Raw genomic sequence first — 25,007 nt, forward strand, 5'->3', positions numbered from 1 at the left:
TAAATATTGTTTTTATTTTTGCATACAGCAAGCACTGTGCATTCCCAGCTCTTGGTACAAGTCTGATCATAGTTGGAATATGCATTTTATTAGTGTGGTTTCTTTTCATGGCAAGCAATAGTGTGCCGTAACAAAATAAACTGAATGGTGCTTTTTTCTGCAATTCAGTTTATGATGGAAATTTAGATTAAAAGAGTGCTTCTCTTCTTTCAGCTATTCTTATTTCTTAGATGAATAGAGAACATTAAGAAGGTGAAGTGAGGAAAGAGGAGGCTTTAACCAACTCACTGCACAGAATTTTGACTTGCTCCTGTCCTATCAACAGAAATTTTGATGGAAAGCACATAGCATGGTTAAAAGATTTATTTACTCCCTATAAAGGTTATCACTTAAGTTTCACACAGCACCAGTGGACTTTTTCTCTGTTAAGTTTTCTTTTAATTTTTTCTAAAGTCATGACATAAAGGGGGAAATACACATTAATCTGAATCATTCTCTATTTTGGCCAACATTTTCCTTTTACATCCTCCATTTTTTCACTATCGTCCAAATAAGATCAGTGGAGATTAATTGGAAAAAGATGTTGTATTGCTAAAAAATATGGATTCATAGTCCCTGTGCCTGGAGGCCAGTAACAAGTGGAGCACCACAGGATCGATACTGGTTTCTGTGCTGTTTAACATCCGTATCAATGACCTGGAGGAGGTAACATGCACTCTCATCAAGTTTGCAGATAACACCAGACTGGAGGGACCAGTCAATATGCTCAAGGACAGGACTGTCTTCCAGTGGGACCTACACAAGTTGGAGGAATGGGCTGATCGGAACCGTGGGAACCGTGTGAAATTCTACCAGGACAAATGCAAAATCCTGCCCTGGGAAGAAAGAAGCCCATGCAGTGATATAAGCTGAGGACTGACTGTGTGGGGAGCAGTCCTGCTGAAAATGACCTTGTGGACTTGGTGGACAGCAAGCTGCCACGTGCCCTAGCAGCACTGAAGGTCAACAGCATCATGGGCTGTGTGAAGAGGAGCACAGCCAGGAGATCAAAAGAAGTGATTATCCCCCTTCACTTGGCAGTCATGAGATGACATCTTGTGTACTGCATTGTTTTTCTCCCTCCCTACAACAGAGACATTGCCAAACTGGAGCAAGCCCAGTGGAGGGCCACCAGGATGCTCAGGGGCTGGAGCATCAGCCCTGCAAGGGGAGGCTGAGGGATGGAGTTGCTTCAGCCTGGAGAAGGGAAGGCTTTGGGGGGCACCTCAGAGCAGCTTTCCCCTTGCTACAAGTAGGTCACTGAGAAGACAGAGGCGAGCTCTCCACAGCAGTGCATGGTGGCAGGAAGAGAGATGATGAGCATAAGCTGAAGTGAGAAGTTCAGACTGGAGATGAAAGGAAACCTTTTTCCCCATGATGACAGCGCAGCAGTGGAACAGGTTGCCCCAAGATGTTGTGCAGTTTCCATCCCTGGAATTTTTTGAAAATCAATGGGGTAAAGCCCTAAGCAACAAGGCTTGACCTCTTCACTGACCCTGAATTGAGCAGGAGATTGGACTAGGGAGATCCTGAGGTCCCTTCCAAGCTGAATTTTCCTGCGATTCTATGACTGTGTTAAATGAAAAGCAAAAAACCATAGATTTAAGCTGCAAATAAGAATGTGGAATATGAACAATGTCTTGATTTAATCTCAGTCTCCTGCAGTTTTTCATGCAGTTCTGAAAAATAAAAACTTTTTTTGTGATTTAATGTAAGTGGTTCCTCACTCTGGAGAAACACGTTCATACTCACTTAAACTGCGAACAATATGGAATTTCAAACTACTCAGACTAGACCTTGGAGTCTCAGGCCTCGTCTAAAAGCTTAGCGGGTAGAACAATATCAATTAAGAGTGCATTTTGCAATATAGTATTGGCAAAATGCCCAGCAACAAAAAAAGTCACTTTATATCCTTCCAGTGTAAACTCTACTAGCCAAAGAAACCCTTTTTTCTAGCAGGGACCCTGCATGTGGACCCCATTATATTGATCTAGAAATATATGTATTACACAGCTTTTCCTGACTATAGGAAACTATTGCCTCCTAAACCAAGCAACCAGAGTTTGACTGGTGTAACTCCACCCATGGCAGATTTTACCAATATAGCAATAGATTTAAGCCAGTGCTTGCATAAGCATTCACAGCTAGTCTTGCAGAAATTACTGCCAGTCATAATATAATGTGCACTAGACTAGCTGTAGCCACTTCAGAGTGAAGGAACCTCTTCCAGATGAGGAACTATTATGAACTGAGCAGTTGGAATCCTATTTGACATCCTGTTGATAAACATGGTGTTATACACTAACATAAATGGAGAGTAAAACCAGAGTCAGCCATCATTTCATCTTCTGTGCCTAGTTCCAGAGCACCACGCTCGGAAAGGAGAGGACTTTCAATACACTGTTTGGAATGGACTGAAGTGGCAACTGCGTGTGCAGAGAAAAGAGTACTTATATCAGCTGGTGTTGGTATTATTGGATAGTATGTCAGAACAAATGGTCAGAACTCAGGTATCTTTAGTGAGTGTATTCAAGCCAGACTTGCTTTTCTGGGCTCTTTAAGGGGATTGGAGGTAATCTGGGAGAGTGATAATACAGCATAAATGAAAAAGAAAAAAACAAAGTACATAGGCACACATGAAATTATACGTAGTTTGAAAGGTAGATGTTTCCTAACAGATGTGTAAAGAATATAATCAATTCCAATATTGTTGCTGAGCTAAATTTAAGATTCATGCTTCATAAGATACCAAACTCAAATATTCTGAAGCAAATTTCTATTGATGATTAAAATACTACTGCAGATTAGCAGCACAGAATAAGTATATTATAATATCCCCCCAAATCCTCCAGTGAAAATGAGTATAGCAGCTATTAAATGGCAGATTTTTCTTCTTCTTCTTCTTTTTTTTTTTCATATAAGAGAGAAGCCAAGAGATCACTGACCACTTATTATGCCATTTACTTGTATTGGAGCAATGAAGAAAATTCAAAATATTTATCATGCAGACATGTAACACACACCCTTGTGCTTTTGCAGCTCCAGGAGTAGCTGTAGACAGTGTAGAAACTCAAAACCTACTTTAGGGGTGAAGTCCTATTTATAAAAAAAAAAAAGAAAATAAATTTTTTCTTGTTTTCCAATCTCAGAGAATCTATTTCACAAACTTTCAACTCCCTCCTACCTGTGTACTGATGACTCTCACCCCTCCAAAGCCCCCCTGCTATCCCAAGCCAGCACCCCAGATCAGAACCTACCTACACTCTTACTTGTCTCCTGTCTTCTGAGCCCCACCCACACCCCCACAAGCTTTCTGATTTAAAAATACTTTGGCTGCTTTTGCCTAAATCTGATCTTCTTGGCAGTGAACTGTGTTTGATGTTAATCCCTGTGAAACTAAACCACCTGCCATGTGAAGAAGTAAAAAAACCTTATCTAGTATAAAGAAAGTCCAGGGAGGTATAAATCCAGAATATATAATACATCTACTGATTGATTATTATCTATGCTTATTGTACATATAATGAGGAAGCAGTAAAGTATTTTCTCTGGTTTATCTATGTGGTATTTGAGATGTTCAATTCTCATTGCTACTTGGCCAATACAAAACAGTTTGTAATAATCTCAGATCTCATTATGTTACAGGAATGTTGTATTAAACAAACACCATAAACATCTCTGGAGCTGGAATGCAAGTCTTCCTCTCCTAACACAATGCTCCAACCACAAAACTTCAGAGTCAGGATCAGGTCTGTGATTGCAATTTCTAAGCCAATGAGTTACTAACGTGCTTTGCCATAGCTTCAGTAGGCAGGAGTTAAGAATGAAAGGCCTGAGGAACAACTGCTAGTTTGGCAGCACAGGCATCTCCCAGGAGGTGTGGGTATGATCCCCTAACCAGTGGTAGGAACTGAAACTTAATGTCTTTTGCACGTATATGAATGGAAAGGCTATGGTATTGCCTGACACTGTTGAAGGAACGTAGAGTTCTGTTTCCGTGATTTTTTAAACGAGGAAAAGGCAAGAGATGGTTCTGGTGTAGGAATAAGAAAGATGTTATCTGTTTATCTGTTTATCTCAGTTTAAAACCTCAGTGACACTTGTGGCAGATAGTTATCGGCATGTCAGATTTCAATGCCCTTAAGCCAATCGAAAATCTATGTGGTCGCATCTCATGGTCCATCTTGCCTCAGCTACATGTTTTTACACACAGAGACACACCCCCCCAGTTTGGTCTGGCACTCACAGGAGCGGGCAGAGTGCCAGCCTGGAGTGACAGCCTGGCTGAGGACTGACCACTTGCTGTTTGCAGGTCAGGTTTTGAGGCACACCAGCTCCCTGAAGCCAAGCAGCATCCCGCCGCACAGCTCCTGGTGTGAGAACAAGGGAAGGGCAGCACCAGCCTGAGCAGTGGAAGGTGCCAGGAGCCGCACCGTCCCAGCCACTGCCACTCAACAACTTCCATGTGGTGCCACCAGTATTTGCGCTCGTCGAACCACAGCTGGGAACTCAGGTGAGCTACAGTTCTCTTCTATTCTGGGTTAATTTTGGAGGGGGCTTTGCATCATGGCTTACCAAATGATTGAGCCAGCATGCGGGGGGCTGCTGCAAGGGCCTTAAAGATTAGTATGTCACTGCTGAAGTCACATTTGCGCATATATGTGGGTCTATCTCTGGTACTTTGTCAACATAAATGATACCTAAATAAAATAAACCGATGGCACTATGCTCATTTTGACTGTTTTCTTTCCTAAGGTGTTTCTCGAAAGAGAAATCTTTATTGTTGTAAGAAAAGTCCAAGCGGTCGCTCCCCCTTTTGCTGTAGCTCATGTCTACACTCACTTTACTCAGCCCCGCGTGTGCTCCACCGCACGCCGCACACCCGGTCGGGGAAGGTGCCCGTCACTGCGCTTTCAGCCGCTCACAAACCCCCTAATTTCTCCCCGACAGCCGCGCGCGTGGCACGCTGACACCCCCCACCCCCAATAAAACCGGATTCACCGCCTTCCTGGAAACAAACGCTCGCCGGCACACACCGGGGCCGGGAGCCCGGGCCCTCGCCCCCCACCGGCGACGGCCGCGGGGGTGCCTCGGGCGGCCTCTCCGGGGCGAGCGCCGGTAACTCCCCCGGGCAGCCCCCCCGCGCCCGCAGCGCCGAGCGGGCCGGGCGTCCCGGAGAGCGGGAGAGGGGCAGCTCCCCCCGCCAGCCCCGGCAGGCGGATGCGCTGCAGTAGCCGCCGCCTTCCCCTAGACGGAGCCCCGCGGCGCAGTGAAAGCGACACGCACCGGCCGGGGCTCCGGGGCGGCCGGGGATCCAGCCGCGCTCCCGGGGCCGCGCCGAGCCGCCGCCGCCCGCGCCCCGCCAGACACGTTCCCCCGGGCGCGCCGCCGGCCCCGCTCCCTCAGCCCCTCTTCCCCGCGGCGGGCGGACAGCCAGCTGCCGAGCGGGGCGCGGCGGCCATGGGAGGAGGAGGAGGAGGAGGAGGAAGAAGAAGAGGCGGCGGCGGCCGCTGAGCGCCCCGCGCCCCGGCAGGCGGGGCAGGTGCGGAGGGGGCTGCGGGGCGGCGGCGAGCGAAGTGAGTGCTGCCGGCGCTGCCGCGGGGGGCGGCGGGGAGCGCAGCCCGCCGCCGCCGCCGCCGCCGCCGCCGCCCCCCCCCGTCCGTCCGTCCGTCCGTCCGTCCCTGCCCGCCCCGCCCCGCCCCGCCCCGCCCCGCGGGAGGGGTGCGGGCTCAGCCCCGCGCCCGCCCTCGCCCGCCGTTGTCGGTCGCTGCCGCCTCAGAAGTTGGGGCCGGCCGCGGGCGGAGGGAGCGCGATGCCCGGCGGTGCCGCCGCCGCCGCGGCGGCCGCTCGCTGAGGCGCTCCCATGGTGCCGCCGCCCGCCGGAGGGGGCCGCGCCCGCCGCGCCGCCGAAACTTGGGGGGAAGTTTCTGAGCAGCGACTCGGTGAGTACCGGGCGGCGGCTCCGCGCCTCTCCCCGCCGGCCGCGTCCCGCGCGGGGCGGCTTCCTCGCCCCCCCCCCCCCCGCCCCTCCGCCCCGGCGGCGGCGGGCCGGGGTCCGGCGGCCGTCGGGCTTCGCCTCCCGCCCGCCCGGCTCTCGCCGGTGGGTGTCGGAGCCCCTCCGGGAGCGGCGCGTCCCGCTGGCGTGGGCAGCGCGGCGCCGGACCCGGGCCGCGGCCGCGGACCCGCGGGCGGGACGGCTGTCGGGGCGGGGGGGCGGGGGAGTTTTGTGACCCCGCGTGCCGTGGGTGATGAAGGGGGGACGGCGGGGGAGGGAAGCGTGGCCTCGGAGGTCTGGAGAAACAGTATTCTTCAGGGAAGGGAAGGCTTCTGCTCTGGGCGGACTTGGATTCGGAAAGCAGAGCGAGAACGGCAGATGAGCTGCCAGCGTCTCAGTCTTCCCTGCTCTGTGAGGGACCTCATCCCAGTGTCTCTTCTGTGTGGTTTATTCCAGTTTATACACGCACGCACTCACCGCCTTTTTTTTTTTTTAGTTTTGGTTGTTTTTTTTCTTTTAACCTCTCGTGCCATCTGTAATTGATCGCGTTTCTTAGTGTGTGGTCTGCTGTAGGTATTGCACGGGAAAGAAACTGAAGAGAGTATTTTCAAAAACAAGTACTGCAGATACTCCGAGCAGCAGCGTACAAAACAGAGGGAGTAACTAGTGTTTTCGCACAGCAACGTCTTCAGTGATATTTGTTGCAAACTCTCCTGGGGCTAATTCTAGAGATCAAGCGTGTGGATGTGCACTAGTTACTCATCTTTTCAGTAGTGTCTTACCTCGTTCAGAATCTACTGTATTATTACCTTACTGTATTCAGTCACAGCTTCACTTTCCTCCTCGTGTAGCAACTACAAATGACCCACACCTGGTCATCTTTCTGTTCGTGGTTAAATCAGAAATAAGAATGAATCAGTTACAAAACTGCACCCCACCGCTTGAGTTGGATCCCATTTTAGAAATGCTTTGAGCAAGCGTTTACTGATCAGAAAAATGAAAGTTATTTACCAGGTGAAGAGGTGCTTAACTTAAATCTGAAAGACTCTTAGCTATAGCATAGACTCGGTTGCTCACATCAGTGATGAAAACGTAGTTAGGAGTAGAATCAGCGTAATGAGATTTGGGAAGATTTATTTAAGTACCGGCATTTATTTAAAAGATTTTTAAATACTGAGATTACAGTAGATTGCAGTTGAGATATTTTGTGTCTCTGAGTGATAAACATAAGTATCACTGAAAGTTTTTCAGACAGCTTGAAATGTTTAAATAGGAATGTGGCGTCTCTCATCTCCACCACATCTCAGTCTCCCCTTACTAGAATTGCTACTTGCCATGTTAATTCAGTACATTAGCATGTTTTAATAATTATAAAGGATTAACAAACAAAAAACAGCTTGCAGTGCTTCTGAGGAGTAATTTCTAAAATTGCCAGTAAATGGTAGTGGTACTTTTATTAAATATATGAAGATAACTGCTGAAACTTACTCTGATGTATAGAGGAGTCACAGATACTCCCCAAACATTTTGGAGTCAAATTCCCCAAGTATGGTCAGGCATTGTTTTCATTACCATGGGCTGTTTCGTTGTCTCCTGGTGTTGATGTATCTGCACAGCACAGTGCAGCACCGTGCAGATACATAAACTTGGGGGCTCTGTAGAGGTGTTAATTTCTGTAGCACCATGCAACACGGCAGCACTGCTCCCAGAGAGCGCTTGGGTGTCTGTGCCATGCTGGATGTGTTGGGGAGACACAGGGAGCTCGATTCTGCGTGTTTTTGCTAACTGAAGTACATATGCTACTGCATGTGGCTTCTTGTGCCCGTTTCCAGTAGGGAAAGCTCAAATAAATCTTTGATGGCAATTCCCCTATTTCTGGATTGGTACCAGCCTTTTTCGTGATCTGAAAACTGAGGAAGTATAATACATGTTGGTCTTTTTAGGGTATAAGTTCGCTCACAGGGTCTCTTTTCCTTGACTATATGTACATTTCTGTTAATGTGTATATAAGCCAGAGGTAGGCCTTGCTCCTATCAAGTAAAGCTTCCTTTTGCTGCAGGAATTGTTTTTTATCAAAGCTAGTATTTATCTTGTGCTACTAATGGGAGCATCGAGCTAAATAAATATAACATTATGTATCTTACTTGAAAGACCAAATTTCCAGGGGCAAAATAGAAGCTGTGAATATTTGCCATTGAGAAAGCAATGTAGGCAGAGATGCTTTGATTTTTTTTTTTTTTTTTTTTTTTTGGTGTGATTAAAAAAAAAAAGTTTTATCAGACACAACAGCACTTGTGTTCAGACCAGTTGAAGCTCTTGCAATCTTAAGGTACGTGTCAAAACATTTTCAAAGCATTGCAAATAAATAAAAATGATAGAAATAATAAGAAGAGGGGATAAAGTTCGTGGGGAAATGAAGGGCAAGGATACTAGCAGTGCTGCAATACTGAGTCCACTCAATCCACATGGGAGTCTCTAAATGTTGGGATTGACAGAGGGTCGGGTTCCTTTTCACTAAAAGGATCTTCCTTATTTTTTCACCACGTATTGATCTGATGGAAAGGCGAATCTTTGGCCCACCGGAGCTGGGATGGTAATTCTGGGAAGAGGGCAGTGTGAGGAAAGCAGGCAGGGAGGCGGCGAAGCTGCCACTACAGTCGTGGCGAAGGCAAAAAGCTGACGCAATGAAATACTAGCTTGGCAGGAACAGATTTATATCAGGACTTGAAGGAACACTTTGTGCTCAAATTGTTTATCACAAGGGAAATCTTTCTTTATTGTGTATGAATCCCAGCTGAAGTTCTTTGTATGAGGTGGGTGCTTATTTACACATCATTTTAATTTGTGAGAGATGTAACAAGCATCCTCTTACCAAAGATCTGGCTCTTTATGTATGAGAAACAATTTTCCCTAGTGAATTGTAAAGGCTGTTTCCTGGCAGATGGATGTTGTCCATATCATATTTACTGCAGATTATGAAATGAAAATACATTTAAGTGTCATACTTTACTGACCTTTAGAAAGCAGGTATTCTACTGAAAAGAAAGCCATCACCAGGAACTTTATTTTTTTTATCAGTAAGTTAATATAGACTTCAGAAATGCTTCACAGTAGCAGGGTGGTTTGCAATAGAATGAGACTTAATGTCTTACTTAAACAGAGTAACGTTCCTTACTGTTTGCCGAGCATTTCAGAGGTACAATGTTGTGAGGATGTAAACGACAATTATTTTTACTGAAGGAATAACTGCTGGAAAACACCCTTGTCCAGTCTTATGCTTCAAGCAGTAATCATCACTGATGCGCGAGATACTTGTGTGAAATGTGTGGATGCACATGCACAGGCACTCGGTTCAGAGTAATCTTTCAGGTGTAAGGTTGTCCCACTTCATTTGTTATCCATGTAGTGAGTAGCTGAAGGATTAAAGCAGTAATCAAGCACTTACGAGCTTTAACACTCTATCTGTCATGCTGTTCATACTTACCATGCTAATCACATTTATGTTAGTCTTTTGACTTTCCAAAAACATACACTGACCCTGATGCTGACCTCCGTGTCTTCTAAATCATGCTGAGTTTTATAACTTCCAGGTATTAAGATATTCCTATTTGTAGCAATACAGTCTGCAACATAGTCTCTTGTTTTGCTACCCCTCCAAACTAGCGGTTATGACTTGTGGCAGGGATCCACTGTGTGGGACCGTGGTTGTACGGGGGAAGGTCGTGCAGGGCTGCGTGGAGGACGCCAGAGATGTGGTGGAGGCAGCGAATGCCCTATGGGGAATGTTGATGGGAGGATATGGAGCTCTGATAAATTTAGCAGAAAATCTTAATCTCTCTGCATTAAGGGGGTAAACACAGCACTCATTCTTCTGGTGTGGAAGGAGTTATGCCTTCCCATCTGTCCTCTTCTGTAGCCGTTTAGAGCGACATGCAGCGTTAGGGTATCACAGTGCTAGACCTGCTAGGCCTGTGCATCAAGCACAGTAACTCCCTAGGGTGGGTGAATAATGTGGGAAACAGAATGTGCAAAGAGAAGATGCTTCACCAGCATGAAGGTGGAAGATTTCTGTCTCTGATCATTTAATAAGCTTACTGCTTGTAATCCTAGAACAAAGATGGTGTTTGAAGACATAAATATGAATAATCAGTTGCATTTAAAGACTGGATGATAATAGGGATGGCAATAATTAACATTTAGAACTTTAAAAGCTGTTTAAATACTGTCATAAATCCATTACAGTCTTCAAACTCAGTTTATAAGTAGTTGGTCCAAACATGAAGTAATATTGCAGATGCTCTACAGAGTAATTTTGTGCAATACAGGTTTGTCAGCAGCTAACACACAACAGCTCTGAGGGGTGGTTGGAAAGAGTTGAGTTATTAATAACAACTGTCATGTTACATCATTCAAGCGCTTAAATTGAATTTGAAGTTTTACTGCCTCAGGAGAAAATGAGATTGGTAAAACTTGGCCTTTCAGTAGCAGAAAAATCAAACCCTGACCTATTACCAGGAGCTGTTCCAGCACCGTGCTCACTGGCTGTTGGCTTGCACCCCAGGCTGTCATGGCGTTGCGGTCCTGGGCAGCCTGATATGGTCACTCAGTACTCCAGCTTTTGCAGTGATGCTGGTTCAGGTCTGGCCAGCCTAGAATTTGGGGAGAACACAAATATTTTTGCCTGTTCTTCTTTGCCTCTATCTCTAGGTAGAGATACCCAATGGCTGTTTCTAGCCTTCAAAGTCTGCTGCACCTATAGAACACTGGATTTGTTCAAATCCCAGTGGACTGGTTCCATATTCCAGTAGATGTCTAGGAATGTGTTGATGGTACCCTGCAGGTAGAAACTGTACCTGTGTTAGTTCTGTGCACAGATGTCTCTATGCTTGACCAGTATGCAACAGTTTTGGGTTTTAGTCTATACGTTGTTCATCTCTACAACCTTATTGATATAGCCAAACAAATCCTTTTCTGCCTGTTGGAGTTTGGGCATTGGGTAGTGGTGGTCTGACCACGAAAGAGAGTCTGTAGGCCAGGAGAAACAGACCGAAAGAAGCAACAAATTTTATTTCAGCTGTCACGGTTAAATGAGCATGCTTGTCAGTTTTTGCTTCACTTCATGAACTGCATGCCTTATTCCCAGCTGCTCTCAAGTGTTCAGCTAGCAGCCTGATTTCTGCTATGTTTCATGTTTTTTTCTTTTTTTTGCCTGCCTTTTTCACACACATGTAGGAATTTATGCCAGTGTTACTTTGAGAATGCAGTGGGTTCTCCTTTATCTGCAAATACTGTTTGAGTTTGGTACTGAATGGTTATCAAATAGTGTTTGCTCAAGAACCATGTTATGAACCTACTTTATAACTGTTTTGAGTGATGCCTTGTATACTGTTTTCATCCAAAAAAGCTTGAACTGTTTGGTGTTTTGACTATTCATGAGATTGCTGGTGGCTTTATGTGATGCTGTAAAAAGTGAGTGAAAAGAAAGCAAGATTCTTTTTAGATGGTGGTTCTTGTCCCTTGCTTCGCATGAGTTGAAGAGGACTGATTGTGATTACATTTGGGACCAAGCTTTATCTGCTCTGCCTGAAGTAAAGGAGGTCTGGGATGATGATCGAGAGGAGAAAAGCAATTACAAGCAATGAGCTGCTCTATCTTTGCCTTTGACTACTTTTTATGGCTGAGCCTAGTCAGGTATGTCTGGGAAATGCTGTGGAACTTTTACTTACACAGAAACCCCCAAGAAAACCATCACTTTTGTAACGACTGTGACAGTTTGAGTTTGGGCACAGAGCAGCTCAAAGGACTATGTCAGATGTTAAGTAAACAGGGCAGAATACAGCGCGGTCATGACTCTATGAGCCCATCTGTACTTCACAGCACGTGCAGATCAAGCCCAGTGAGCTGTGCTTACGCTGAGGCTTTGGTCTCCCAGGTTGAGTCCTGGCTTTTGTAGGGCATATGCTAGGGTCATGCTTGCCGCAGTGAGTTGAGCCAGCAGAAGGTATGATTTGCAGTGTGCAGTGTGAAATCCTGCTCTTTTTTTCTTGAATCTGTTCGCAGTTTTTGCTTCATCCATACATGTAACTGAAACACATGCAGCTAGAACTTTTCAGATGTGACTTGTGCTTGTTCCAAACAGTGCCAGCCTGCTGGTCCAGTACACGTGAATGAACTGTTCTTACTCATGGCTGCAACATTACTGCAATAGGATCAGTGAGTGTGTGTGAGATGGGGCTTTATGCTTTTTAGCTCTGATTTCTGACCTTTGGAGAGCAGCGGTCAGTCTCTGGGTCTGCTCGTGCTGGGTGGTGGTAACAAACACTGCACAGGAGAGACACTTGTTACGTGATACGGTCACTGCTGGCCTCCTGTACGCCAGCCAGTTCTGGTGGTGCAGGACAGCGTGTACGGCATGGATGGACTGCAGCCCAGGATGGGGAGAGATGGCCTCTCCACCTCCCTGTGAGGAAGGCTATTTTTGTGGAACTGTGTGATGACTCTGGTATCTTCCAGCACTAAGGTGCATTTAATAAGGGTGGCCGTATCAGTTCAGAAACCATTTCAGAAGAAGAGGTCACTGTTTTAAAGCAGCCTGTGCCTTGTTACTGCTGGTTCTTAGGTAGTATTTTGCTTGAATAGCTAATTTCCTCGAAATAATAGGTAGCTTTGAGAGAATTGAGTTTCTTTGATTGTACTGGGCCCAGGCACGCTTTTTTCAGTGGCATGTAATTTATCTACCACAAGGCACACACAAGCGTGTTAACTACAGTGGATACTGCTTGATCATTCTTAAGGCTTTGGCTGACCACAGGGATGCTGGCGGTGACATTAAGGAAGGATAGCATTCAGCTTTAAGTGGTGTGAGGGGCCTGCCTAACTTGCATCAGAGCAAGGAGGAGAGTAAGAATACTTGCATAAAGATGCTTTATCCATCATTGATTTTTCGAGCTTATTATGTAGAACCATGTGGAACCTGTATCCGATGTACAAGGGAAATAAGCAAGACATTGTGCCCTTGTGTCTTTGATCCAGCTTGTGGCATAGATGAATGCACTTAATGGCATGACTGAAAAAGTAATGCTGTTTGCTCTTGGACCTATGCATTTGTTGTAGCCTATTCTATTGCTTTTTTCAAATTACAAAAAAGTTAGTGTTTTATCAAAGTAACCAAAGTATTGTGAAAATCATTGTGGGTCCCTTGTCCTCTCCCATTCTACTACTGCAGGTGAAGGGCTCTCTCGGTAAGAGCCCAAGAAAGCTTTATGGATCCAGTGCGAATAAAAAGTCCACCTGTCAAAAAGAAAGATCATAGGATTTAGGAAGAGAGACTCCTCCTGACTAACTGTTCATGTTGATATTGAACGATATAATGGAAGTCTTCGTACAGAAGCTTCTGTACTCATATGCCTGTTCTGTATGCTGAGGTATGAATTTCACATATAATTCATTTTTTAAAGAATTTTGGCCTATCGTTTGAATGTTATTTCAAGCCTAAGGAACCCGAGAGCCTGGTTAACCACAGGAGGTCTCAGAGTAGAAGAGGGAAAAAATTTTCCACAGTGGGCAAACATGTCCTACAGGTGTTTCAGTTTGCTAAATCGTGCAGAAAAGGAGAGGAGGTTTTATGGTGTGAGGGATCAAGAGCTAGGGACTGCACACAGATTGTGGATAAATTCTGAAACAAAATAGAATATGTGTAAGTAAAAACATCAGGACATGAGAGCCTGGGGAACTGTTGGATGATAGCGAAAACACTGAAGTTATAGACTCTGAACTGTTTGGGTCCATTGTCTTAAGAAGAAAACTGAACATTATGTGACCAGTAATCAAAAGGACATGTTTAAGACTTAAGTGTAATCATTTGTTTAAGGATGTTTGAGACTACTGTACTAAACCACAATAAAAACCCCTAAACCCTCAAGAACATTTAAAAATTCAAATGTTACTTGAAGTGCACTCAGAAGCATATATTCATACTGATTTTTTTTAAAAATTTATTTTTTTAATTATTATGAAGATTGTGCTACTTCATGGGTAGAGCTGTCGTAGGAGTAGAAATGGTTTTGGTAGCGTAGGACTAATTTTGTCAGAGGCTTGCATTGCTATGATTTCCAAATGGTATATTGGTTGCAATGTTTTGTAGGATCCTGTCAGTGCAACAGCTCATAAAAAATACAGGGAAGAGAAGGATGTTATTTTTGCATCAAACAACTGATGTCTTTTGCCAACTCATTTTATACGTGAGCAGTGGGTACCCATACTGTTTGTTTATATTGCAGGTTTTGTTTTATTTACTGATGCTGAAGTGTGAAAAAAAAGTAAGTTCTCAGTAAAAATAACTGGCACCATTTGTTTGTAGGGCTGAAACAGAAGAGGTATCTCTCACTAGTTATTTATTTGTCTAGATTTTTTTAAACTGATTTTAAAAGGTTCCTGCCAAGCAGCCTGATCTGACAGGAGTCTGTGGCTTGGTAATCCTATTTGTATGAAGCAGAAGTGTGCTCTTATGGGCCAAAGAAGGATCATCCCTCCCACCTTCGACATCTCGGGTGCCTGCACTGACCAGGTATCTTGAAAACTGGAACAAGAAGTACATTCATTCCTGTTCAGCTTGAGCAATACTGCAGAGCAGCAACCTCAGCTCCATTGGGGGTGGCCAGGCTCCTCTGCCCCCAAAGCCACATGCCAAAACCTTTGCTCAGCTGAGGGCAAGAGTTGAATAGGCTTAGTCCAGTAATATTTTTTTTTACTTAATTTTGAACCCTTAAACACTTCCTAGCAGGGTACAAACCATTTTAAAAATTTTTTATGTTTATATTACGGTATATGTAAGCATCCTTTATGTTGTCATTTTTTATAGGCTCTCTAGGTTGAAAGCCTCTGTAACCTACTAGGGTGACATTCATTAAAGATTGACTTCTATTCTGTGGAAAAGTTACCATGAGCCAGCCTGCCAGAGAGGGAGCAGAGTAACAGATGGAGAGGGGAGGGGGGAACACCTTTAAACTCTGCTGCGTCAGTGGCAATACCAGCCATGAGGGATAATGCGCCAGATTACTTGCAGGGGATTTTGTAGGAGGCTTTCTTATTTTCTTTACTGTTTTTGAGCAGTCATACATTGACAAAGCCAAATACCAGAATGGTGATAGAGTTTACTGGACATATATTCAAATTTCAGCACATCTTTGATGGAACAATCCAGAAAGAAGAAAAATGCATCCAGATCATTGAACTGCGTGTTTCTTTATTGTGTGCAATCCATGCTGAGACTCACGTTATTGTTATATTTAATAGACCTAGCAAAGTTACTTCCTTTGCTTTATTCCAGCTCTTCTGACTGAAAAAGGTTGGCTTTCAGGTTTGGGTGGGGTTATCTGAATTGTGTGGCTTAGAGAAAGTGTGGAAGGACTGACAGAAGCTTCTTTTGCAGGACGAATGAGCTATCTTTATGTCTTGCCACATTGTTGTGCTTTGGCAGGGTGGCTCTGGTGGGCACCGGCAAAACCCTGTGTTCGCGGTGTTGCTTCATATCCTAGCAGTTTGGCATTTTCCGGATGCTCTGATTACTCCCTACCTTAACAATACAGATAGGTGCTCTTAAAAAATGTTGTTAAAAATCCCGGTCAGAAGGGGCATGGTTGTTCACAGGCTGTGGCTTGTGGAGCACTTCCAGGCAACGCAGATTGAAGCCAGCTCGGTAAAAGTGCTGAGCTGTGCTCGGCCGGAGGAGACGGCAGCCAGGGCTTCAATTACCCACTCAGCAGCCTGCGAGCGGAGCTGCCTGCGTGTGCCGTCCCCCCTTCCTCCCCAGTCCCTGTCCCTGGGCTGCTGCCGAGCAGAAATTGAAGTCGCTCCGAGTTTGTGCTAATGTATGTGAACTTAGCAATCAGTTTCCTCTGATTCTGGTGCAGGAGAAGCAGCAGATGATAAAGGCCACATGTTAAGTGTCCCTCAGAGAGTAGAGCTGCAGAAGCTGGTGGAAGTGTGGCACTGGCAGAGGTGGAAACTTGCTAACAGAGAACAGCAGGAAGCTGGAACGAGCAATGGTATTCATTATGGCAATTACTGGACAGCAGTAAGGCATCTTCAGGGGAATGATGAATATTAATCTGCATTTTGTTCTGTTGGTGTAGTTTGTGGTGCAGCTGGCTGGCAATCATTTTTAGGTGCTATAATCACACAAACAATACCAGAGGAATTCAGGCATTTGAAAAGCAACAACAAAAAAGCATCAAAGGCACATTGAACAGGCTAGCATTGATTCTTTACCTTGTATAAGGTTTCTGGGATGCACCAAGGGACTGAGACATGAAGAGTAGACTAATTCTAACACTGTAGATCAAGGATTGAGGAGGATATGTACTTCTAAGTGAACAGCACGGACTTTTTGGATGTTCTACATTATAAATAGTTACTTATCAGCAACTCTGGCTTTGGGCCTTGACTTTTGACCCCTACTGCTCTTCCCATTCATTTGTCTTTGTCTTCACAAAGCACTTCAGTTAGTACAGAAAAGGACTAATGCCATTTATTATGTTGTTTTGTCATCAAAGCAGGAAAACCAAACAGAACTGCTCATATTCCCTTGACTTTTTCTTCAGAGACCTGTGCGGGTCTGGTGGGTGAGGATGATGCTTTCAAAACCATCCTGATAACTCCTTTCTGAGGAATGATATGGGACCTTACTGAGCTATAGGTAGGGAACTTTCTGCAGATAGGGTTACAAACTTCTGATGTATTTTATGTAGTGCTAGTATTTCTGGCCATTGTTTGGCTCAAAGATCTATCCATGGACATTAAATGCTGGCTGCTCTTCTTCCTCTTGTTACCAGCAAGTTGCTGTGTAGAACACAGATATTTAATTGTAATAAATTTAAGCAGGTGTTGAAATGGTAAAGAAGTGCCACACGGACCATTAGAAATAATTATGATGGGATCAAGAAGACCCACAACAGTAGTGTTTCATCTTCAGCTATTAATACAGTTGGGCATTGAGAAGTTATGAAGGAAATTCAAAATAATCTCTCCAAGTTTTACCAAGATTACTCAGTGGAATCACTTGTTGCCAGATGCTGATGCTGAATGAGAGAGAACAGCAGCCACCACTGGGGGGATTAGTTCTCTGAAATTACTTGAAGTCAATTATCAGTCCAGTTGTTGTAGGGGTTTATTAATACTCTGTGGACTACTCTACAGTTTGAATGACAAACAAGCAGCTAAAAAATGATGTTTGAGGAAAGTATTTGTCACCTGTCCTGTTAGCTCTGGGAAGGCATACAGCATCTTTTATTTGGGAGTTTAATGTAGCTGTGAAAAAGGGATTACAGCATAGATTGTAGGATTGAGTGAAAGATTTGGTCTGCATGTCCCAAGCAGTAGCTCCTGGAAGCGATATGCAGCTTGTGGCTAGGAACAGGGCCACATCCCTGGCCGCGACTGCAAGGGAGGCTCTGCAGTGAGCTCAGAAAGACCTCAGCCAGATGTGACACTTCAGGGCCTGCGCTCATGGCACTGGTTTCCAAACCATAGCAGAACCACTACAGCTGTTCTGCCTTCCCCCCCCCCCCCCCCCTTAGAACAGGGGAATACTTGGTTGAGTGTTTGGGTGTTGTTTCAAATGTATTGTGCTCTTAGTTTTTTGTGCAGTCTTGGAATTAGTAATAAGCCAGGTGCTGCTTGTATTTCACAGATGATGTATCCAACCCAAGAGTCCAGGGAACCTACAAACAGACTATTCCTTTTCTTCAAGCTGTTTTCTTTGGCGGTAGCATGAGCTGAAAGGTTTACATGAATTAAAGATTCATGGCTAAGTATGAAGTCAGGTCATTAAAGTAATCTGCTGATCAGACCCCCTTGAGCAGTTCGTTAATAAAGAGGTGAAAATCCAGCACTACACTGACTAAATATATGTAATTTCTTCACTAGTAGGTGCTGCTGGGAGGAATCTAGCATCCTTTCTGGAGTCCGGTTTGTTGATTATTGTGTGACCCAGTTGGCAGCAAGCCTGTCTTGGGAGGCCCAGGACAATAATATCCTTCACAGTTACTTTGTTAAGTAATTGAAATACAGTGCCAGCATTATTTGGGACAGATATGTATTTGATAACCTACTGCTGCCAAGTTGCATGATAAAAAGAACAACTTGTTTCCATCATAAAACTTTCCTGCATTGTTCATCAGCAAGCTGAGCCGGAGGAACTCTGCTTCTGGTAGGATTTACGGGAGAGTTTCTAGTCAAGGTGTCAATGGGCATGTCCTGTTACTCACTAGCAAATCTGCTTATTCTTAAGTTTTTCATACTGTACTAGAAATCAAGGCATTTGCTCAAAATTCAGCATACTTTCAGAAAAATTCAGATTGTGGTGTCAAATTTATTTAAAAGTTATTTTCATAAATCGAGAAAAACGTAACCAAATACCAGTAGGTATCCTCTTAGATAATGTTAATTTCTAACTCTGGTCTCTGCCACATGATGACCTATCTGCAGGAAACAAGCACTTTTTCACCAATCTCAGAATGGCTACAAGCTCACTCTTTAGCAAAAATGGGAATCTGGCAGGCCCCAAGTGCAAACCAGTTTCTTTGTGGAGACTACTCGCAGGCCCTCTGATACGCTGGTGGTTATTCTGCAAAGTTAATGTAGGCACCTTGTGTGGTTAGTCTGATCTTCTTTTCCTTTGTTTGAATTTCTGTTGTCTGAATTCTGCCTGAAAAGTAGACTGGCACATGGTGTCTTATTTTTCAAATTAGTCATGCCAGCTATGCATAAAAGAGCTGGAGCAAAAGCATTCCATATCCGTTGTTAAGTGTTTTATTTTCCAGACTAAAAACTGAATACTTGCAGCTCGCATGTCATTATGTGCTTGTCATTCCTAATTACTTTCTGGCATGTTCCTGGGTGTTTTGTAGACAGGAAAATGTATCTGATTTTTTTTTTTAAACACACAGCTAAAATGCCTTCATAACTAGGCTAACAAAAAAAAATAATCTGTGAGGTGGAAAACTATTGGGAGAAATAAATGTGTGGACATATTAACTTGTTCCTTTCTGAAAGAGTAACTTGCTTTGTCTCTTATTATCAGTAAGGATTTTGTCCTGAAGGAATGAGGCTGTTAAATTTCATAACTAGAAATTAATCATCAAGCATATTTGGTTATTTTCAGAGCATGTAAGTGTGTGTTTTTTTCTTGCAGGTGTTCTGTATACTGCAGTGTGTTTTACCAAAGTAAAATGTGGTGTTTGCATAGCAGTTTTTATACACCAAATTCATAAATTCACACGTACACAGAAGCAGATTTGCAGTTCTGACCCTTGAGATAAGCTACCAGCAAGTTACAGTAACTCTCCTGAGGCTAGTGGTAAATAAAAAATGCATCAGTGAAAAAAATTAGTTTCCCACTTGGCATTCCCTTTGCTTTTGGGATTTTATTCTCTCTTGACTGTCAGTTGACAGCTTGACTACCCTGACAATGTGCTGGAGTATCAGAAGCTTATTATCTCCCAAAAGAACTGCGGTTCCTGAGTCTGGAGGTAAATCTTCAGAGTCATCACAATTGAGTGACATGCTTTTGTGGAGCATGTGTCAGTACACACAGGCTGCTTAGGATAGATTCAGACGTGAAACACATTCGAAGGCTGTGGCTGGAAATTGAAGGCAAATATATTCTCTGTAAGACTGGTTAGTTGGGGAGGCTCTCGTTTCTGTGCCGTGGGGGCTGCAGCATATGCTGTAGTGTAGGGTGCCTGAGCTGCATCCCTGCCTGGGTGCAGCCTTTTCACTGGGCCGATGCAACTTGTCCCACAGCTGCCTGACAGCAGGAGAGCTTGGGAGCCTGTGGCAAGGGGATGCCTTGTCATCAGGAAGGGCTAGTCAGCTCCTTTTGGCAGCGGCCCGCAGCCAGGCTGGTTTTGGCCAGGCATGAAGCTGCCTTTTGACAGCCCCGTGTACCAGGCGCTGCCAGCCTTGTTGCAGGGCTGGGGCTAGAGGCAGCCTTGGGGCAGCTGGAGCGAAAGGGGGACAAAAAGGGGAAGGCATTGGGATCTGCTCTGTCACCTGAAGGTGGCCCACATTCATCGTGTGACCCAAAGGCTTGTGTGTCCAGAGACAAGGGATCCGAGAGCTCTACAGCCAGGGCACTGCAATCAAAGACAAATCTTAGGCAGCCAGGGGTGGGTGGGATTTAGCTGTGGCAGCGGATGGGAAACATGACCTAATGGTGGCTAAGTTTGTTCTTCCAAGTTTGTTAAAGTTGCTGAAGAGTACTCATGTGATGTAACATTAAGTATCTGCACTAGATACCTGAATTATTCAGCTTCTGTAAAGACTCTACTGGCTATGATAAGCCTAAGACCTTAGTTCAGCCACCTCAGTTTAGTGCTTGCTCTTCAATGGTATGTGCAGAATTTCCCTGGCATGTGCCATCTGCTGTGATAAACAGGAGCAAAGACTTTTGCCTTAGGTGACAATAATTTATTACTAATACAGTGTCACAGCCATAGTTTGCAATTCAGTCAACTATGCTAAACAAATGTGAAGATACCTGCCCTGGAGCACTGGCAGGTGGTGTTGAGGAATGGCAGGATGATTTACAGTGCCGAACAAAACAAATACAGCCATATATGGCTGCGCTGTGTGCTGATTACTTGTGCTTTTAATATGTCTTTTGTTGGCCATATGCCTGCTGAAATGTGACACTCCCCAATATTAGTTGCCTCTGTGCCTTACTAAAATAGCTGTAGGAATATTTTTCTGAAATCTGAGGTTTTAAGGGAATTTTGAATATAGCATGATGAGATGTGACAGTGGAGGAATCCTTGAATATTTAATTTAGAGTGAAGATAATTAGTCTCTTCTGTGCAATGAAGCTTTTCATTATAAGCTTGCCTCTGACTGGATGAAATAAGGTAGTAATTTTTCTGGAAAAACAATGTTTTCAAGAAACCTAGCCAGTTAGTAATTTTGGGTTGAATTAGACTAATTCAGAGTTTCATCTCTTAGAAGTAGCTGGGACTGTATAACTCATAAATGCTGGCCTGGTTAAACACATTTTAAATAAAAATCAAATTATCAGTCTGAAGCATGATTTTAATGAGTTGAAAACAGCTAAATGGAAGTAATTTTGAATAAATTCAAATAATAAGTTCAAATATTTTCAAGTGTATTCAAATAAATGAAAATAGTTTTTATTTTGTATTACATAAAACAATACAAATTGACTAGAAATAAAAGTCTCAGTCTTCCTATAGAATTACATATCAATATGAACGGAGCAAACTGAATTTTTTTTCGTCACACCAGAAGGTTCCGTTACTGAACTGGTTTTTGCTGTTAGGCTAACTGCTGTCAGTTTTCTTTTGTAGAGAGGCCAGTGGTTTTATGATGTTCACGAAGACATTACAATGCCTTGAAACATGGAATTTTACTAAGTGATTATTTACTGATGCCAGGTATTGACTGTGCAAGGTAATAATCTCAGATAAGGATTACAGTAGACATAATGCTGCCGCTGCTGATACTGTGGTAGGCGCCGAGTGGACACACCTCCCTGTCCTTGAAGAGTTTGCAGCAGGTATGGGAAGGCTGTCACCCCACGTGTGGATGGGACAGGGGAGCCCCAGCGCACTGCCAGGTGAGCTCCACAGGGTCTGCGGAGGCTCTGCAGCACTGCAGGGTTGTTTAGCTTGTCTTAATTACCTAGCTGGAATGTTATTAAAAAAACCCTTCACCGCAGTTGGTACTCATGATAGTGAGACACTGACTGCTGCTTCCTCTGCAACAGCCTCTCCAGGCTGCAAGGCTTTGTGCTCACCTCCCCCCCTCCTCCTGCTCCCCCAAGTGTCTCGCGATTCTTCTGTAAGCCAAATGCCACCCTCTAAACCTTTCTCCACTGATTGGGTTTTCTGAGCTTCATATCGTCATTGCCACCTTCTGCGCACTCTTTGGTTTGGCAGCAGCATTGGAAAGGGAAAGGAGGAGCAGCCCAAAGGGAAAGCGGTGTTTGGTAGCATCCAGGAGCGGGGCAACTAAGCGCCCCTCTTGCATGTGCTGCTCCTGTTAATGTGCCACAGAATTCCTGGTGCTGTGAGACAATGGCATTTTGTCATTGACTCATATTCAGTTTGTGGTTTACCGCAACACCTCTTCAGTTTTTTTCTTTCTTTTTTTTTTTTTCTTAAAAAAAAAAAAAACCTGCTGCTTAGCCTGTTCTCCTTACATTGGTCAGTGGTAGAATATGACACTGACATTTAATCTTGTAATAAAGCAATGAGAAAACTGTCTTGAATCATGGAAATCCCTAGATGTAATCACTATTTTGTTTGGGGTTTTTTGCAAGTGTGTGTGTGGTTTTTGTTTAAACACTGCCCAAAATAAATGTGCATTAGAAGAAGCTTCAGACTGAAGAATGCTTCAGTGAAATACACAAAGTCCATCTTTATGTCCAGGTTAGGGGTGGGCATGATGGGTTTTGCTGTGGATCTGGAGCAGTCCCACAGCTGCGTTAGTGTGACACTGGTGCCCTGCTGCTGGCACTGTCCTTTGTCAGAGCAAATGCTCAAAGTCATGTTTGGTTTTTGTTTAGTAAAGATCCTGGCACTGCTTTTTTCATGGATTAAGGCGATAACTGTGGTGGCCAAACTAAGCTTCTGACAGTATCGTTTCCCCTTTGGCCCTAACAGCTACTTATAAAACTTCGCAAATACAGCTCTGAAGCTGGCAGACTGTTGTTTGGGGTTTTTTTTTTTTTGTCAGCTAGAGGGTGAGCCCTTCCAAGAGCTTTTGCTCTCCCAGAGGTTTATTGCAAAATGAAAATGTTCTCTGTCTCTGGCATCAATTCAGGTTTGTAAACTTTGTTAACCAAAGAAATACTGAGTTCATATTCCAAAATACTTGGAATCTGGTTGTTGACCTTTGGGTACACAGGGCTGTTGCTCTCACTCGGCACGGTTTTGCCCTTAAAGTTAGGGATGATCCCTGTACACATTTTCTTGTTTGTTCCCTTTTCTGTCAGAGGGCTCATTCCTGGAAAATCGAACGTGAGCACAGTTTCCAAATAGCGCTGAGGGTAATTGTTCTCTTTTGCTGTGAGAGCGCTTGGTGGGATGCATAGTGGATGTTTTGCACATTACTGATTTTTTAGCACTGCGGCTGGGAGTATTTGAATTACCAGAGACAATGAATGGATGGGGTGCATACCTAGAGAGGGAGGTTAGCAGGTAGGACATGGGTGCAGGGTTCAGCTTGGAAGTTTCTGCCTGTTGGACAAGTGGGAAGGGGCTGTGGCAGGCAGTGCTTGCCAGGAGTGATCTCCTGACCTTCACCCACTCTCCTTGACACAGCTTGCCTTCTGTCCTCCAGCCCGTCTCTTTTTCTTGGACATCACAGCTTCTTTCTTCCTTTAAGTTGACCTTGACTGCACATGTACTGAAAGGTGAGCTCCCATTGAACAGCCTGCTTCTTTGTCTTGGCTGGGTTCCCAATCCAGGTGCTGGATTATTTTATCTTTTAATAGTTATTTTCTTGGCTTTGGAGGGATGGGAAGGGCAGAAGGCAGTGCTGGATAATAAGGATTAGTTTACAGAGACTTTGAAGGTGGGGCTGTTCAGTATTGTGGAATAATGTTTTTTCTTTGTACAGCATTAATCAATTTGCTTTCCATTTTCACTGTGTCAGCTCCGATTATAATTACTCCACACCATGGGCTACTTAGATGAGTAGTGTATATTCAAATGAACTTTTTAACCTGCTAAATGAATCACATGGAGAAAGTTAATGATATTTATATTTAATTAAAAATTTGCAAACCAGGCAGGAGGGAAGAGTGTATACAAAAGCAATGTTACTCTTTATGTTCAAACTAATCAAGGGAAGCCTGCTGTCTTTTTGAAAGATGGTGAGTGTGAGCTTCTGCTGCAGCTAATTGATTGTAATAAAGGGGTTGATTTTTAAAAAGAACACCATACACTTGAATATTGAGAAGTTCAGTAATGTTTAAAAAATGGCTGATTGGGTGTATAACCTCCCTTTTCTGGTTAGTCCTGCTTATTGCTTGATAATGAAAATAGGTGAATACATACAGCAAGGTTCATTCTGTCTGGTTTACTCCCTGTATACCTCCATGTCTATTTAGGACCTTGCTAGTGATTTGATCTTACACATGGTGCAATAAAATGCCTGAAAGCATTTAACTTTTGAAGAAGTGCAGTATGCCTTTCTATTGTTTTTAATGGAAGTTTATAGCATTCCCTGTTGCCTACAGGATTTTGCAAATGTGAATCCTAAAGACTGAGGCCCCAGAAGAAAGTACTGCGTTCAGCTCTGGGGTCTCCAACATAAGGACATGGACCTGTTGGAGTGAGTCCAGAGGATAGCCACAAAAATGATCAGAGGGCTGGAGCACATCTCCTATGAAGACAGGCTGAGAGAGTTGGGGTTGTTCAGCCTGGAGAAGAGAAGGCTCCAGGCAGACCTTACAGCAGCCTTCCAGTGCCTAACAGAGGCCTACAGGAAAGCCAGAGAGGGAGTTTTTACAAGAGCATGTAGTGATAGGACAGGGGGTAATGGCTTTAAACTGAAAGAGGGTAGATTTACATTAGATGTAAGGAAGAAATTCTTCACTGTAAGAGTAGTGAGGCACTGGAACAGGTTGCCCAGAGAAGCTGTGGATGCCTCATCCCTGGAAGTGTTCCAGGCCAGGCTGGATGGGGCCTTGAGCAACATGGTGTAGTGGAAGGTGTCCCTGACCATGGCAGGGGGGTTGGAGCTAGATGGTCTTTAAGGTTCCTTCCAACCCAAACCATTCCATGATTCTATGAAATAAGAGAGCTTATTTTTAAGCACAGTTTTAAGCCAAACTCATGAATGTTGAATACCTGTGGTAAGCTTGGCAAGTTAAGTAACTTCTTAATACAATCCCATTCACTGTTTTTGGTGTATGAATGCCTCAGCTGCTTAAAGCAAAGAAAGTAGAAACAGC

The 25,007-nt window shown here is 44.2% G+C and overlaps 1 protein-coding gene across 3 annotated transcripts in view; it reads left to right on the forward strand.

The window, feature by feature from the left end:
* Nucleotides 1–5,769: 5,769 nt before the first annotated feature.
* Nucleotides 5,770–25,007, forward strand: part of GHR (growth hormone receptor) — a 130,860-nt gene continuing 111,622 nt past the window's right edge. For 2 of the 3 annotated variants that reach the window (XM_069776812.1, XM_069776811.1), the window contains exon 1: nucleotides 5,771–5,981. The gene's annotated coding sequence lies outside the window, so the exon portion shown is untranslated. Of the gene's footprint in view, nucleotides 5,982–25,007 lie in introns of all 3 variants that reach the window. The other variant, XM_069776813.1, reaches the window with a different exon arrangement.

The sequence above is a fragment of the Haliaeetus albicilla genome, chromosome Z (assembly GCF_947461875.1).
Source record: "Haliaeetus albicilla chromosome Z, bHalAlb1.1, whole genome shotgun sequence".
Classification (NCBI taxonomy): Eukaryota; Metazoa; Chordata; class Aves; order Accipitriformes; family Accipitridae; genus Haliaeetus; species Haliaeetus albicilla.